Genomic DNA, 12,987 nt, shown 5'->3' with positions numbered 1-12,987 from the left:
GAAATTTTGACCGCGGGTGAGCATTATCTTTGCGTCTCATTCCTGAAGACACTAAAAAAGGCCAAAACCTCGCCAGAACTTTGTGACAGCTGTTAAATGTCACTGCTGCGGGGCACTCAAGGACCAACAGCTGGGCCTCCTGCATATCTCTGCTCACCCTCCCATCACCCTGGGTGACTCCTGCGAGGTCACTGCATAATAATCAGAGGCGTTTAGAAAATACATTAAACAAAGAGGCTGATGTGTATTCTTTCACGTACAGGGAGGAGATTTTTCCGTTTAAACTGAACTTGAGATAAAACCTTTTGATCAGAAAGTCATGTTTCCTCGTGCTAAAAGAAAAATCACTGTTTTGGGAGAACACTTGACGTAGCGTCTGCTGCTTTGAAGAAATGCTTTGCTTTACCACCTGGTGGATAATGTTGCTGGGTTCAAAGCCTCCCTGCTGCCCTGAGTGCTGGAGCTCAGTGGGGTCAACACTTGGCTTTGTGTAGAGCCTAAACACACGAGGAGGTGGTACATTGAACCCGAGGTCCTGCTTTCTGCTGTATGACCACAAACATGAGCCTGGATTTTCCTGCACGCTGTCTGAGAACTAAAGATGCTTTCATTTGAGTCTGAGCTAACAGAGGACCCAGTCAAGCTGCAACAGGACAGCAATAAAAATACTTTCCAGTGTTTATTACGCCCTCACCATCTGCAGTTATCAGGATGATATGAACCAAGACAGCTCACCACAAAATACATACATTTCAGTATGTATCATCCTACATGTGTACTTCATCATACAAGGAAGCTCTAGCCCATCATAATGGACATTTTTCTCCATAATGACTGCTTTTTTCCTTTTCCTTTAACAATCATTTTGACTCAGTTACTGAAAATGATATTTATTTGTCAGAGGGTATTTTCCTGATGAATTAGGAAAAAAATATTGTATTTTTTACCACCATTTTTTACCACTTCTTTTTTCTAAATCTTTTAATCGACTTGAGCCCTGATCAGAATGACCAAATATTCAGTTATTTTCCAGATTTAACCTGTTAAATGCCTTTTTGTTTACAGAATGTAACTGCTGTTTATTAATGGAAAAAGTTGTTTTTTAATACAATTAAGTATTGGTTCCCAACCTGGGGTCTGGGACCCTCCTGGGGGGGATGACAAAGATCTCAGGAGGGTTTTGAAGCTCTGGATGCTCTGAGGTTATCAAAATTGGATTTTTTCATATTAACAAAAATAATAATTAACCCTTAGTGAATACTTTAAACAAAAGTCTTCTGGTAATAACAAAGTGTGAACTTATTTTTTTAGAATTTTATCAGCTGAAACTTTTAAATTACTGGTGATTTTTGACATATAAATTTCACTCTGTTTTTGTGTGAGTCTTGGGGGATTTTGTAGTATTTGACAGTGGGTTTTGAAAGTGGACATTTCATTGTCAAAACCTTTTGGAGTCTACGGACACTCGGATAGTCAAAATAACTTCACCAAATTCAGATGTCATAGCAGCAAGCATCCCAGACTTGCAGAGTCTCCGTTCCAACGTGTGTCAAAAGTGTGGATTTCAAACTACATCGCAGTTTTTAAATCATGCTGACAGCCCAAGTAAAACCAGACTTATGATAAATAATTTACGCCATGCCTTTTCTTGAATGTTGGATATAACTTTATTCTTTGCTAAAGTTGTTGTGAAGTTCTTGAAATGTACATTTATATTTGCAATCTAAGTTATAGGAGCACTTCATTAATCATGTTTGTGGTTTCCACATTAAAAAATAAAACTTTTTCCTGCTCTGGTTTGCATCAGAAATGTATCACACTCACTTTTGTTGTGAAAATTTCCCCTCTGGGACTCAATAAAGTCTTATCGTAATCTTTGACATATTCAAGGCTGTGATTTTAAACTATTTCCTGGCCCCCGTCATTTATTAAATAGAAGATAAACACTTTATTTATTAAATAGAAGATAAAGATTTTTTAAATAAGAAAATGACTGTGGCATTAGGCAGTCTAACTGGCACATAAAGGGTTAAAATCCAGAAATGTTTAACTTATTGTAAGAGATGGAGCTGATTTAAGATTTAACCCTCAAAAAAAAAAAAAAAAAAAAAAAGATATGTAGGTTTTTTTAGAGGTTTTGTAAGTTCATATTTTTGTTCTTAATTGTCTTTCATACTGTAATTTAAAAAAAATCGGAAATCCAAATCAGAATTTTAAAATTCATCAATTTATTTTTAAGTGGATCCTTTTTGTCCCTTTAAATACAAAACATATAGAAAATTAAAGTTTTACCATTGGGTCTAGACGTGTAATTATTGATGAAATAATCTAGAAAAGATGTATGCATTACTGATTCAAGAGTCCTCTATCGTGCATTGATAAATCGGATGACTGTTTTTGCATGCTAATGTTTAAATTTCTAATCATGAAATATCAAATAACAGCGCGCCGGTTTAGCTCAGATGGAAGAGCAGGTGCCCATTTAAAGAGTCTATAGTCCTTAAAATCAAAACAATGATGAATCAGTGATTAATATATATGCCAGCTGGTTTTCAGTTGAACTGTTGCATATATTTCTGCAGCAACAAACAACAAGGATATGAAATGCATGTATTGAGAAGTTAAGGGTTAAAATAGGATATCTACAGCTGCAGATCCTATAAAATAAGCACCACTACTCTGGCAAAGACTCAGAAAGATATTTTCTACCAAGTCAAACATACTTCTAACCATGACATGACCTTGGCTGGACTGTTGGTCTTTGACTCCTGCATAGATGGCAGTAAACAATAAGCTGTCATTTGCATTGGGCCAACCAGATGTTTACTCTGATAAAGTCAGAATGAGAAACCTCAAGGGTCTCTTGAGCGGGCCTGTGCTCACATGTCTGAACCTGGCTCCCACTCGGGTGCACACTCTGCCAGAGCTGGGTTGAAAAAGGCAAAACTTTGTAGTAATTCAGTGGTGAAATCCATCATGTGGGAAGAAGCACGCCACTTTAATTAGTAATCCTCCTGCTAAGGGTGCTGACGCTGACATGAGAGATAGCTTTAAAGTTGAAACCAGAACTGAGCAGGTATTGCAAATATTTCTGCAACCATGAGTTAAGAGGAAGACTTTGCTTTGAATGATGACTTCTGCAATAAAATATGTCCCGTCTGCCTGCAATTCATTTTATTTAATTTGCATAAAAAGGCAATTAATGCAGTGTAATCAGTGTAAATACATAAATAATATTTGATTTTTGTGCAGATTAAACTTCAAAGTCCATTATAGGCTGGAATGTGAGGCTCATCTCTCAGACAAAGCCTGGTTGTCTCTCAGCATGCTGCATGCCTAACCAGCTCTTCCTCCCTCATTTCAAACATCTGATTTTCCTTTTAATTCGCTAAATGAGCGGCACATATCCTCACATGTGCCCTCACGTTCCAAGCATCCCAAACCTCTCATTAGAGAAAAATCCCACCTATTAGTATTAGTCATCCCTCACACTGGCCACATGTGCACTCTTTCAGGCTAAAAGAAAAGATATCTATTTGGATCATGAAAGCAAAAATGAAACAACAATCTAATCAGGTTTTCAATTGTAACCTTGCCATGTCTCTTAATAAAATAAGAACATTTGGAACTGTACATAACTTCATTACCAGATCTAAAGCAGACGAAAAGGTTTGACCTGCTGTCGACTTGCACAGGAATGCTTTTGCTTGGTGCGCCTGCATTGTCAGCAAAGGGCCGGTCACTCACTCCTGCTCAAAGATCAAAAATGGTGCGGTACACAAAAGGTCCACCATTAGCATTTTAAGTGCAATCTCAATTCAGGTTTTCCAAATAGCTTTTGTTAACCAATGACAGCTTCAAGGCCAATCTAGCGTAGAAAAGGCCTGCTGATGAATGGCGGGGCGCTGGGTTTATGGTCCTAGTTTGTCTTGTCAAGAAAGAGGCTTACTCACCAGGAATGAGCTTTTTTTTTTTTTTTTTTTTTTTTTTTTACCTCCATGTACTCTAGGATGGGGTACCACAGTTTGTGATGCCCTGTTGATAAAGCTGTATATACAGTGTGAGAATGTATATACAATGTGAGACTGTATATACAACTTCGGTGTGTTCAGGATTCTGTATTATCCATGGGAAAACATTTGACCATCTGGACGGTCCCTGAAAACTGTGGTTCCTCTCACTACGCTCCATCACCATTTAAAACATCCCTGGAGGCCTGCTGACAAGGCTAATAATCTCTCTTGCTCTGCAAAAGACTGTCAATGGTTTGCACTGGAGGGTCAAAGTTCACCCCTGGAGACAAGAAAAGGGTTCATCGTAAAATGTAACGCTTTGGTGGAATCATTTTATATGGCAAAATGTTCTTTTTTGTTTTTTTTGTTGTTTTTTTTTCTGAAAACTATGCAAGCCATGTTTCTGCAATCAGTAGGGCCCTGAAAAAACACATTTTATGATCAACTCTCTTCAAAATACTTTGATGAGAGATGACTAAATCATCAAAAGTTTCCTCTGTGGTGATCAGCATGAGATGTACCAGTTAGTTAAACTTATTTATATAAATGTACACAATGTCATTTAAATGTTGAGTCTTAAACCTGATTTATACTTCTAAATCAGATGCCGTCAACATGCACTTCCTGAAAAATTAAACATCCTGTCACAACAGCAAAGACTGCCAGCCCTGTGATTGGTTCTATGGTTAGCACTGGGTGACTGCCAGTCTCTGAAGATGTCTACAGGCATAATGTGTGTACTTTAAAGGCTGATAAATGGCTGCAGATGACAATACATCTAGTCAAATCTACCTCCCAGTATCTGAAATATCAGACATGGATGTCCTCATCTATGTCTCTCAGTGGCGAGTGCAAAAAAGATTTTCCATCCTCTGCCTCAGCTCACAAAGTGGCTTTAGTTTCCATCTCCTCTGATGCCTTCTTTCTTTTCTTCTTTGCAATAACTGCAGTATAATCAACAGCTGCTCCGTATTTATCAGCTCCAACTCCTGTAAGACTTGATAGCAGTATCGATAAGCTCAAATGTTCCTGATTTCAGGTAATTGAAAACTACAGAACCAGCAATTTGACAGCATTTATCTATGAAGTTACGCATGTTAAGCGCCGCATATTCAACAGCATTTTATATGCTGAAGAATATGAATATCAGCAATGTAATATGATTAAGAAAGACTTTAGCCATTTTTTATAAATTGTAACCTGACACACCAGACAGACTGTTTTAAATATCCATTGCATGGATATATTTCACATTCTTCTGTGAAAGCTCCCATAGAAAGTGTTTGGGAAGGGCAGGATTTTACAAAAATTTCTGGGAAGGTGATGGGCCAATCAGAGCAACCATGTTCGCATGCCCTTCTATTGAGCGGACCGCTACCGTAGATTGTCAATGGCAGAACTTCTCAGTGAATAAAATGTCTTCTCTGCCAAGGCAAGCTTTTTGTTTGGCTATTTGAAATATGGAACAGTTCTTATTAAACTGCCGCTTTCCTACAGATACATCCAAGCTAATAGCTACTGCAGCAGCAGTGATTAGATACACCGGCAAACCTCATGTCCAAGCAAAGTGAGAGAATAGCGAAAAAATCTTTCAAGTCATTAAAAGCCTTTAGTGACTTTTAAAAATCCTTTATTTCATGCAGAAACATGGTGAAGTTCTGGTTAAAACTGAGGCTATACTAGAGCTATATCCAAGCTTATCATCACACTGGAGGCAGCCATTGCAAACTGCTTTGAGTACCGCTAATCCCCACCCACAGCTACCACCTCATTCACCTCAAATGATAATGATTGGTCCAAACAGTGTTCAGTTTGGCACAAACATTGTCGATTGGAGCCTTTCAAGATGGATTTGCCTGATGACAGACATGGAGTCTGGCAAACCCATTTGCTTTGCGAGGTTCAGTACAGTGTACTTCATTTTGACTACTTCCTTATTGTTTTCTTGTCTTTCCCATTTCCCATAGCAAAAAGCGAAGCTGGACAGACAATGGCTGTTAAAACACAAAAATAAAGCTTTACTGTGCCAGACAGTGACAAATTGTAGTGAAAAAAAACAGACTAGAAACTGATCTACATGAGCATTGTCTGACTCTCCAGCTGCTGTTTCTCCATTAGATTTACAAACTTTTTTTTGCCTTAATATGCCACCACTTTCAGGATGCCAAAGTAGCCCAAGCAGAGCCATAAAGAGCATAAAACTTTGGCATTTTGATGGTGCTTCAATATGCAAAAATCCATTCCTGCCCCTTATCTTGAGTTCTTTGGTGAGACATGATGCCACTTGCAAACAACCTTTAAGATCTATATCTACACATCTATAATGTATAAATGTGAAAATATTCTCAACCTGCACCACAGCCAAACAGGCGCTCTCTGCCTAGGCGTGTGATCTCATGTTTAACTTGGGTGAAAATAAAATGAATACAGGATGTTTTGAGTATGAACCCTGTGCATAAATTGACTTTTGTTTTGGCAATATTATTCCATGAGCCTCTTGGCAAATATTGCAGTATCCTTAAACTTATGATGCAGAAGCTCAGAAAAAGATATCAAACTGAAAACCACATCATAAGCCAGGAAGGAGACTTCATGTTGGCTCTGCCTGAAGACTGTAATTCACAAACCACACAGAGGAAGATGGGCCTACCGCAAACTGTGCCCTTTATTCTTTGGAGAAGGAGTAACATGATACAGTTCAAGTTCTCCACCAGTGAGAAACTAAGATTTGGGCAACATATAGCCTTTATCTACATATACTCACTGCATTAGGAATGTCTTATTGGAACTATGGTAGAACATAACACAGAAGATACATTAAAATCTTCTCTTGTTAAATATGAGTGTCACAATAGGTTCAAAATCCAGCTTGAAACTCCTCACTATGGTGTTGCAACACTTTCTTTCTTTGCACTAGTTCATCACAAACCAGGGGGGGCATCTAGTTCCTGGCAGCAAAGAAGCTGGACCTACTGTGCCCATAATTGGATCCCTACTGAGAGCCAACTCCGAATGATTCCCTGGCAAGTGACCAGCTGCAGAACTGGAAGCAGCTTTGGGCTTTCCTGTCATGACATACTACACCAATCTCTGCTCAACAGAACCATGTTGGTACAAATCAGTGTCAGACCACCAAAAGGGCGAACAAGCCACAAAACACAGTCTAAATACACGCAGGCAGTCGGATACGGCATTGTTTATGTTCACGGGGTAACATCCTTTCATCCTCTTAGACCACCGCAGAGGCGCCTGGGGACAGGATTTATACTGTAATTACAAATAAACAGCCTCTAGTGACAAAAAGGTGACATATAGTTTTACCATCAAGAACTAGCTCAAATAAACTGCTGTTGGCCTCTGCTCCCTGATATGAATGACTGCTCATCTTTCCTGCAGAAGCCTGGTAACCATGGAAAAACATCATTAAAAGGGCTATTGTGTGCGCTGACAAGCCAGTCTTCAGCCCCCCTGTAGAGAAAGTATCCCATCTGACAGACTTCTTGCACAGTTTTCATGCACACTCTGATATCTGCAATATTCTCACAGTAAGCTGGATACATATTTTACTGTGTACATTGTTCCACCATGTGTTTAGCTCCATGCCATTAGCTCTTGAATTAAATTTCAGCTGAGTATATCAGGAGACATTCCTCCATGACAGGTCATAGATACGTGATGCAGGAGTGGGAATGTATTAAAGCTCCAAACAAAAGGAGAATATGACTGCCCTCCTCCTACATATCAAGCAAACACAGCTGCAGATGGTAGAACGTTTGATAATTCCCAGACATGGCATGGCAAGTGCTCTGATCAGAACATGTGCAGAAAACAGCCCATGTCAGAGTTGTTTAGCAAATTAACTGGGATATAAAGTTTAAAGGCAAACATTTACTGAGCTTTACATCACATTATCCTCAGCTTTCATGTGTGACCAAAGTCATCTACGAGTCAAAGCTACTTCACTAGTGGCATAACATTTAGTAGAGTTGCGTAGGTTCACCAGCAATACTGGCCCCGTTGACAGACATCAAGACATCAGCCAATAATGTGACATTGACAGATGACAGTAAAGGATTTGATCTATTGTTTGGTATAAATTTAATGCTGGCATCTAGCATACTTAACTGATTTAGAGAAGAGGGTTTTTATCAAGTTGAACAAACTCTGATCTGAGATTTTTCCAATCAGTGCATCTCTATTGGGAGTGTTGACAGCAGCAATATTTGTCCTAAACGATCACAGTTCAGGGTGAAAAGAAAACAGTGGACACGTCACACAGTAAATATGTCTGAATGGAGAAAAAAAGATACTTCAAGTGGAATGCTGCACCAAACCACCCTCACTGAGCTACGTAGACCACTCAGGAGAATGCCTGTGACACGCTGACGAGCACAACCAGAAAAAAGATAACAAAAAGCTATAGACCGATTAATGTTGAGGACAAGGGATTCCCTGAAGTTTTGCGAGTGGCAACGGGGGACTCAAGCATCAATATGTGTCGAAATGAGCGTACCCATTATATTCTATTAACAGACCCACACTGGTGGCCAAATGTGCCTGGATGTGACACGCCACAGCATGTCACACCACGTTACACCACTGCTCTATTTTCCGTGCAGCCGGTTTTCCTAGGAGAACAGCTGTTTTGTCCAGCGGCTAATGAGTAGCAGCTCATTTTGAGAGCAGAGAAGAAAGGACTTAGCACCATCTCGATGGTAGAATAAGTGGGGTGCACTGGCCGTTGGTGAAATACCACTGCTCTTGTGTGTTTTTTTTTTTTTCACTTACCCCATGAGGTGGGGAGGCAAGCCCTGAGCGAGCTCTCATTTGGCCCAGCAGTGGCTGTTGAGGAGTTTGACCAGTGACGCTGCAGCACCAGTGGTTCAGGCTTAAGTGTCTATTTAAGTGCTCTGCTCAGGCTCAGTTACAACATCCCATCCTGTGTTTAATAAGCTATTCTGGGGTCCTCCAATGACGTGCATGAGTGTTAATTTTTCCTAACTAATAAGCGTACTGTCTATTTAGTAACAACAATGAGTCAGTGTCGTAGCACACTTCACAAATCCAAATATGGTGCATTTTTGTGTCACAGGTGGTTTCAAATAACAAACTGTGGACTGCTCGACTGTTGGTAAAGAAAAAAAAAGAAAAAAATGACAACATAAATAAACAAGGGAAACGAGCTGAACCAGTACCAAATCCAACCAAACTAAACTGAACCAAACCATGATTTGAAAAGTTGGGTATAAAGCAAACCATGACCTCTGTGAACTGTTACACCCCTAATCTCGATTACCAATCTGACTACACGCTGCAGTTCACCAAGACTTTGAAACAGGCATTTAGTTTGTTTGCATGCACAGTAAATGTGATTCGCAGTCATCAACTGGTTAGGATAGTTAACTGGACTTCTGTCTTTGTCTCAGTACACAAGCATCATGGGGAAAATTGACTTGTTGTGGGTGGTTTGTTTAACTCAGCTAAAATAGGTGGTGATAAGCCTCATTCAGCCTATTCAGTTACAATCAGACCAAGTTCCAGAAGATCTTGCGAACAAGTTATCAAGCAATAAACTGGTCATATGTCCAACAGCAAAAACATGAACAACTCAACAGCTCTGTATATTTTGTACATACTCCCCTACTTTACTTTTATAACAAATCAAATGTTTTTCTTTGTGCTTCCAATTCCATTGTGATATCGAAAGCGTGGATGAGCACTTGATTTCTGCAATTTGCATTTATGACAATGGACTTCTGGGTCAAAGCACAGAAATCTTGGAGCTTGTGCAAAACATGTTGGCCAATTTGGAATTGATTTAGGTTTATACATGCACGAATAAATCAATCTCCTGCTGCATTATGTAGGTATGATAAGTTCAATTTAGAGTGATTTCAATTGAACATGCATGTTTACATGTATCTAAAAAAGGACAAGTTTTAATGGGCTTGCACAGTGGTCGAACTTCTCAAACTATATGTAAATGTGCTGAGTGTTCACAGAAACCATGTGAGGTTTGAATGCTCACAGGCAATTTCTTACTGACTCTGAAGTTTATCAGTAATCTCCAGGATTTCAGGGCCTCACAGTGAGAGAGGTAACTCAATAGCAAAGCAGTTTGCTTCAACTATTTGATTAAGCCTCTAGATTCCATCTCAACCATCACTTCAACAAGCACTGTGCATATACACTTTGAGATTTTTGCATTTGTCTGAGTAAATCCAGATGGTCTCCATCCACTGTCAATCCAAGAATGATTTAGGGCGGCTGAAAGAACTTAAGTGATACCTTGAGGCTTGTCTAACCGTTGATACCCAACATGCACATCTGTGTGGTGAATCAGCCACTGGGGAACTGATAAAAGGGGCCCTCAGGTGAAAAAAGGCAACAAGATCATACCTTTTATTTCGCCTTGGGTCTATTTGAACTGTCAGGACTGATCAGTCTAGAAGTCCCTGCATGTATGTGGATCCTATTTGAGCTTTCTAAGCACAAAAAATGAAGCTGTAATAAAGCCATTACATCTCATTTAGCGCTTGTATCAAACAACTGAAGCATGAAGTTATGCTAAAAAGGCCAGGAAAGATAAAAAAGTATAAAAATTTTGTGTCAAGACAACAGAAATCCTAACCTTTCCCACCCTGATAAAAAACACGATTGTTTCACTGAGGATTCAAACAATTGCAACAAATATGAGTCTATTCAGTCCCTGATGCTTCACTCAACCATGCAGCCAAAGACACTCATGTCTGTCAATGAAGCCAGCTGTCAAAGCGATAGCGGTACTGTAAAAAGACACAGTCTTGAACACACAGCGATATGAAGTAAGAGTGGAGAGTACAACAGTGACCCAGTGAAAGGTATCACACTGAATAACCCCTCTTTTGTAGTCCTTGTGTACTTGTAGGCTGGACTTGTTGCTTGTCACATTCAACCAACATTAACATAAAGATAAACCACCATACATCTCATAGTTTATTGTAACTTAAATAAACATATAAAACCCCTCTGGCTCTGGCATGGCTGATTAAGAGAGCTACTTCAAACAACTTGTAAGATAAGATAAAAATGATGAGATAAGATTGAACATCATTTATCCCCAGGGAAATTCCTGTCAGATAAATGAACTTTTCTGGTATTTGTCATGCCACAGTCATTAAATCCACATGCATTTTAATACAACAGTTACAAACAAGATCAAAAGGTTCAAAGTCTTCAGTGAATTAATCTTCAAACCCTTAGCATTTGAACATGATGCCATATCAGATAGAAACAGTCGCCTTAACTGGCAACTTTAAATTCTCAACAGTTTAAAGTCAGAACATGCAAATCATAACTGTCCAGCTGTCATAGAACCATCATCAGTGCAAATTAAGATTTCACTTGAAACCATCAATGCAAACATGATGGCTTCCCGTGCATGACAGCTTTATCTGTCCATTTCTGGACAGCAAATATACTACAGCTGCCTTCAAGCAAACAACTGTCAGAGGAGACATGCCAAAATATCTACAGTATTTCATGCATAAAATTGTCTAAAAAAGATGGGCCTTTGCCTCATACAATAGAACAACTCCTACTAACCTAAATCTATTAAAAATGTCCAATAAGTAGAAATGCAGAAAGGCTTTCTTTCACTTGGTTGTGTTTTCTGATGTTTCTATGAGTTATAATTCCAGTTGATAAACTGGTGAGTGGACTTCCTTCCAATACCTTTTTTTTTTTTTGCTCCCAGTCTTGAATCTTTTTAGCATAATGGTCTTTATGTCTGTCTATGCTATGACTGTATTTCAGGATTGAATGTGCAAACCACATGTAGCAAAACATTACCACTGGACTGAATTACCTTAAGAGGAAATACGCCTCAGTAGGTCTGGTAATGAACCATAAACTGACTCTTCTGTGTAAGTGTTTGTGCTGTAATGACCTTCAAAGGGTAAGTCACATGCCAACCAAAGGACAAGGGAAACACAGACATGCAACACCTTAAGGAGTGCTGGTACCATGCTTGTTAGAGCTTCCTGGGAGGTACAATCTTTGTGCATGCTTGTTTGATTCCAAACATTATTTCCTGTGCATGGGAACAAAGTTGTTAATTTCTTTTCTGGGCTGACAGGGATGTGTGTCAGTTTCTCTGGGTGGGTATTTGGTATAAGGAGGGGATCACCAGACAGACTGGGGTTTAGGGTCATTGAAAACTGGTTCAAAATTAATCCCAATTCATGGATTTATTTGAACCAGTGATTACCTTTCTGGTTACTAACTGACAAGCACTGATACCCATCATCCTCCTCTTCAGGTAAAGTGTGGCACTCCACAGGGAGGCGTCCCTCATCCAAGAGTGTCCAGCAACTGTCCCGCAAGACTTCGCAGAAACTCCGGCAAGGCAGAACCGGCACAGGGACGGAGGAACCGCACTTTGGTACCAAGAGAAGGCAGAAAAACCACTCCAGACTATGGTGGCAGCGTGATTTCAACAGCCAGGCCCATTCACTAAAAAGAGCCTGAACTTCCCCAATACTAGTCTGGTTGAGATAATTGGGAACCATAAAGCTTTCCCCTACCATAGAAGAGCAGAAAGGGAGAGGGGTATCTATCAGTAAGCATGGGGGGGATTCTACAGCCTGTGCTGATATTGCTTCTTCTGGGTGGCTCTCAGCTGTCATGCTAGTAGAGGTAGCCTGGCCAAGTCCTTGGTCAGTTGACGTTTCAGAATAAAAGATAGGACTAGTTACTTCTGTTGGACTAAGTTCAAAATCTTGACCTGGCATTTGAGTTTGGGTTGGTATCATTGATAAGGTAGTGTCCGGTCTCTTGATAGCTATTTCTGATTGTGTAAGATACAGTTTGGGGTCATTTGTTGGTGCTATAGTTGTTGAAATTGTCTGGCTAGAAAATGAAACTGTCTGGGTTGGTAAAACTTCCTGATCAGCAGATTTATATGCAGGACTCTGAGGAACTTCCGGTAACTGTT

At 39.7% G+C, this 12,987-nt stretch overlaps 1 protein-coding gene across 3 annotated transcripts in view; it reads right to left on the bottom strand.

Annotated features, from left to right (window-relative positions):
• Positions 1 to 12,987, bottom strand: part of col18a1a (collagen type XVIII alpha 1 chain a) — a 132,728-nt gene that overhangs the window by 52,628 nt on the left and 67,113 nt on the right. The window lies entirely within an intron of this gene.

The sequence above is a fragment of the Cheilinus undulatus genome, linkage group 15, assembly GCF_018320785.1.
Source record: "Cheilinus undulatus linkage group 15, ASM1832078v1, whole genome shotgun sequence".
NCBI classification, from domain to species: domain Eukaryota; kingdom Metazoa; phylum Chordata; class Actinopteri; order Labriformes; family Labridae; genus Cheilinus; species Cheilinus undulatus.
This window is presented reverse-complemented; position numbering and strand designations above follow the sequence as displayed.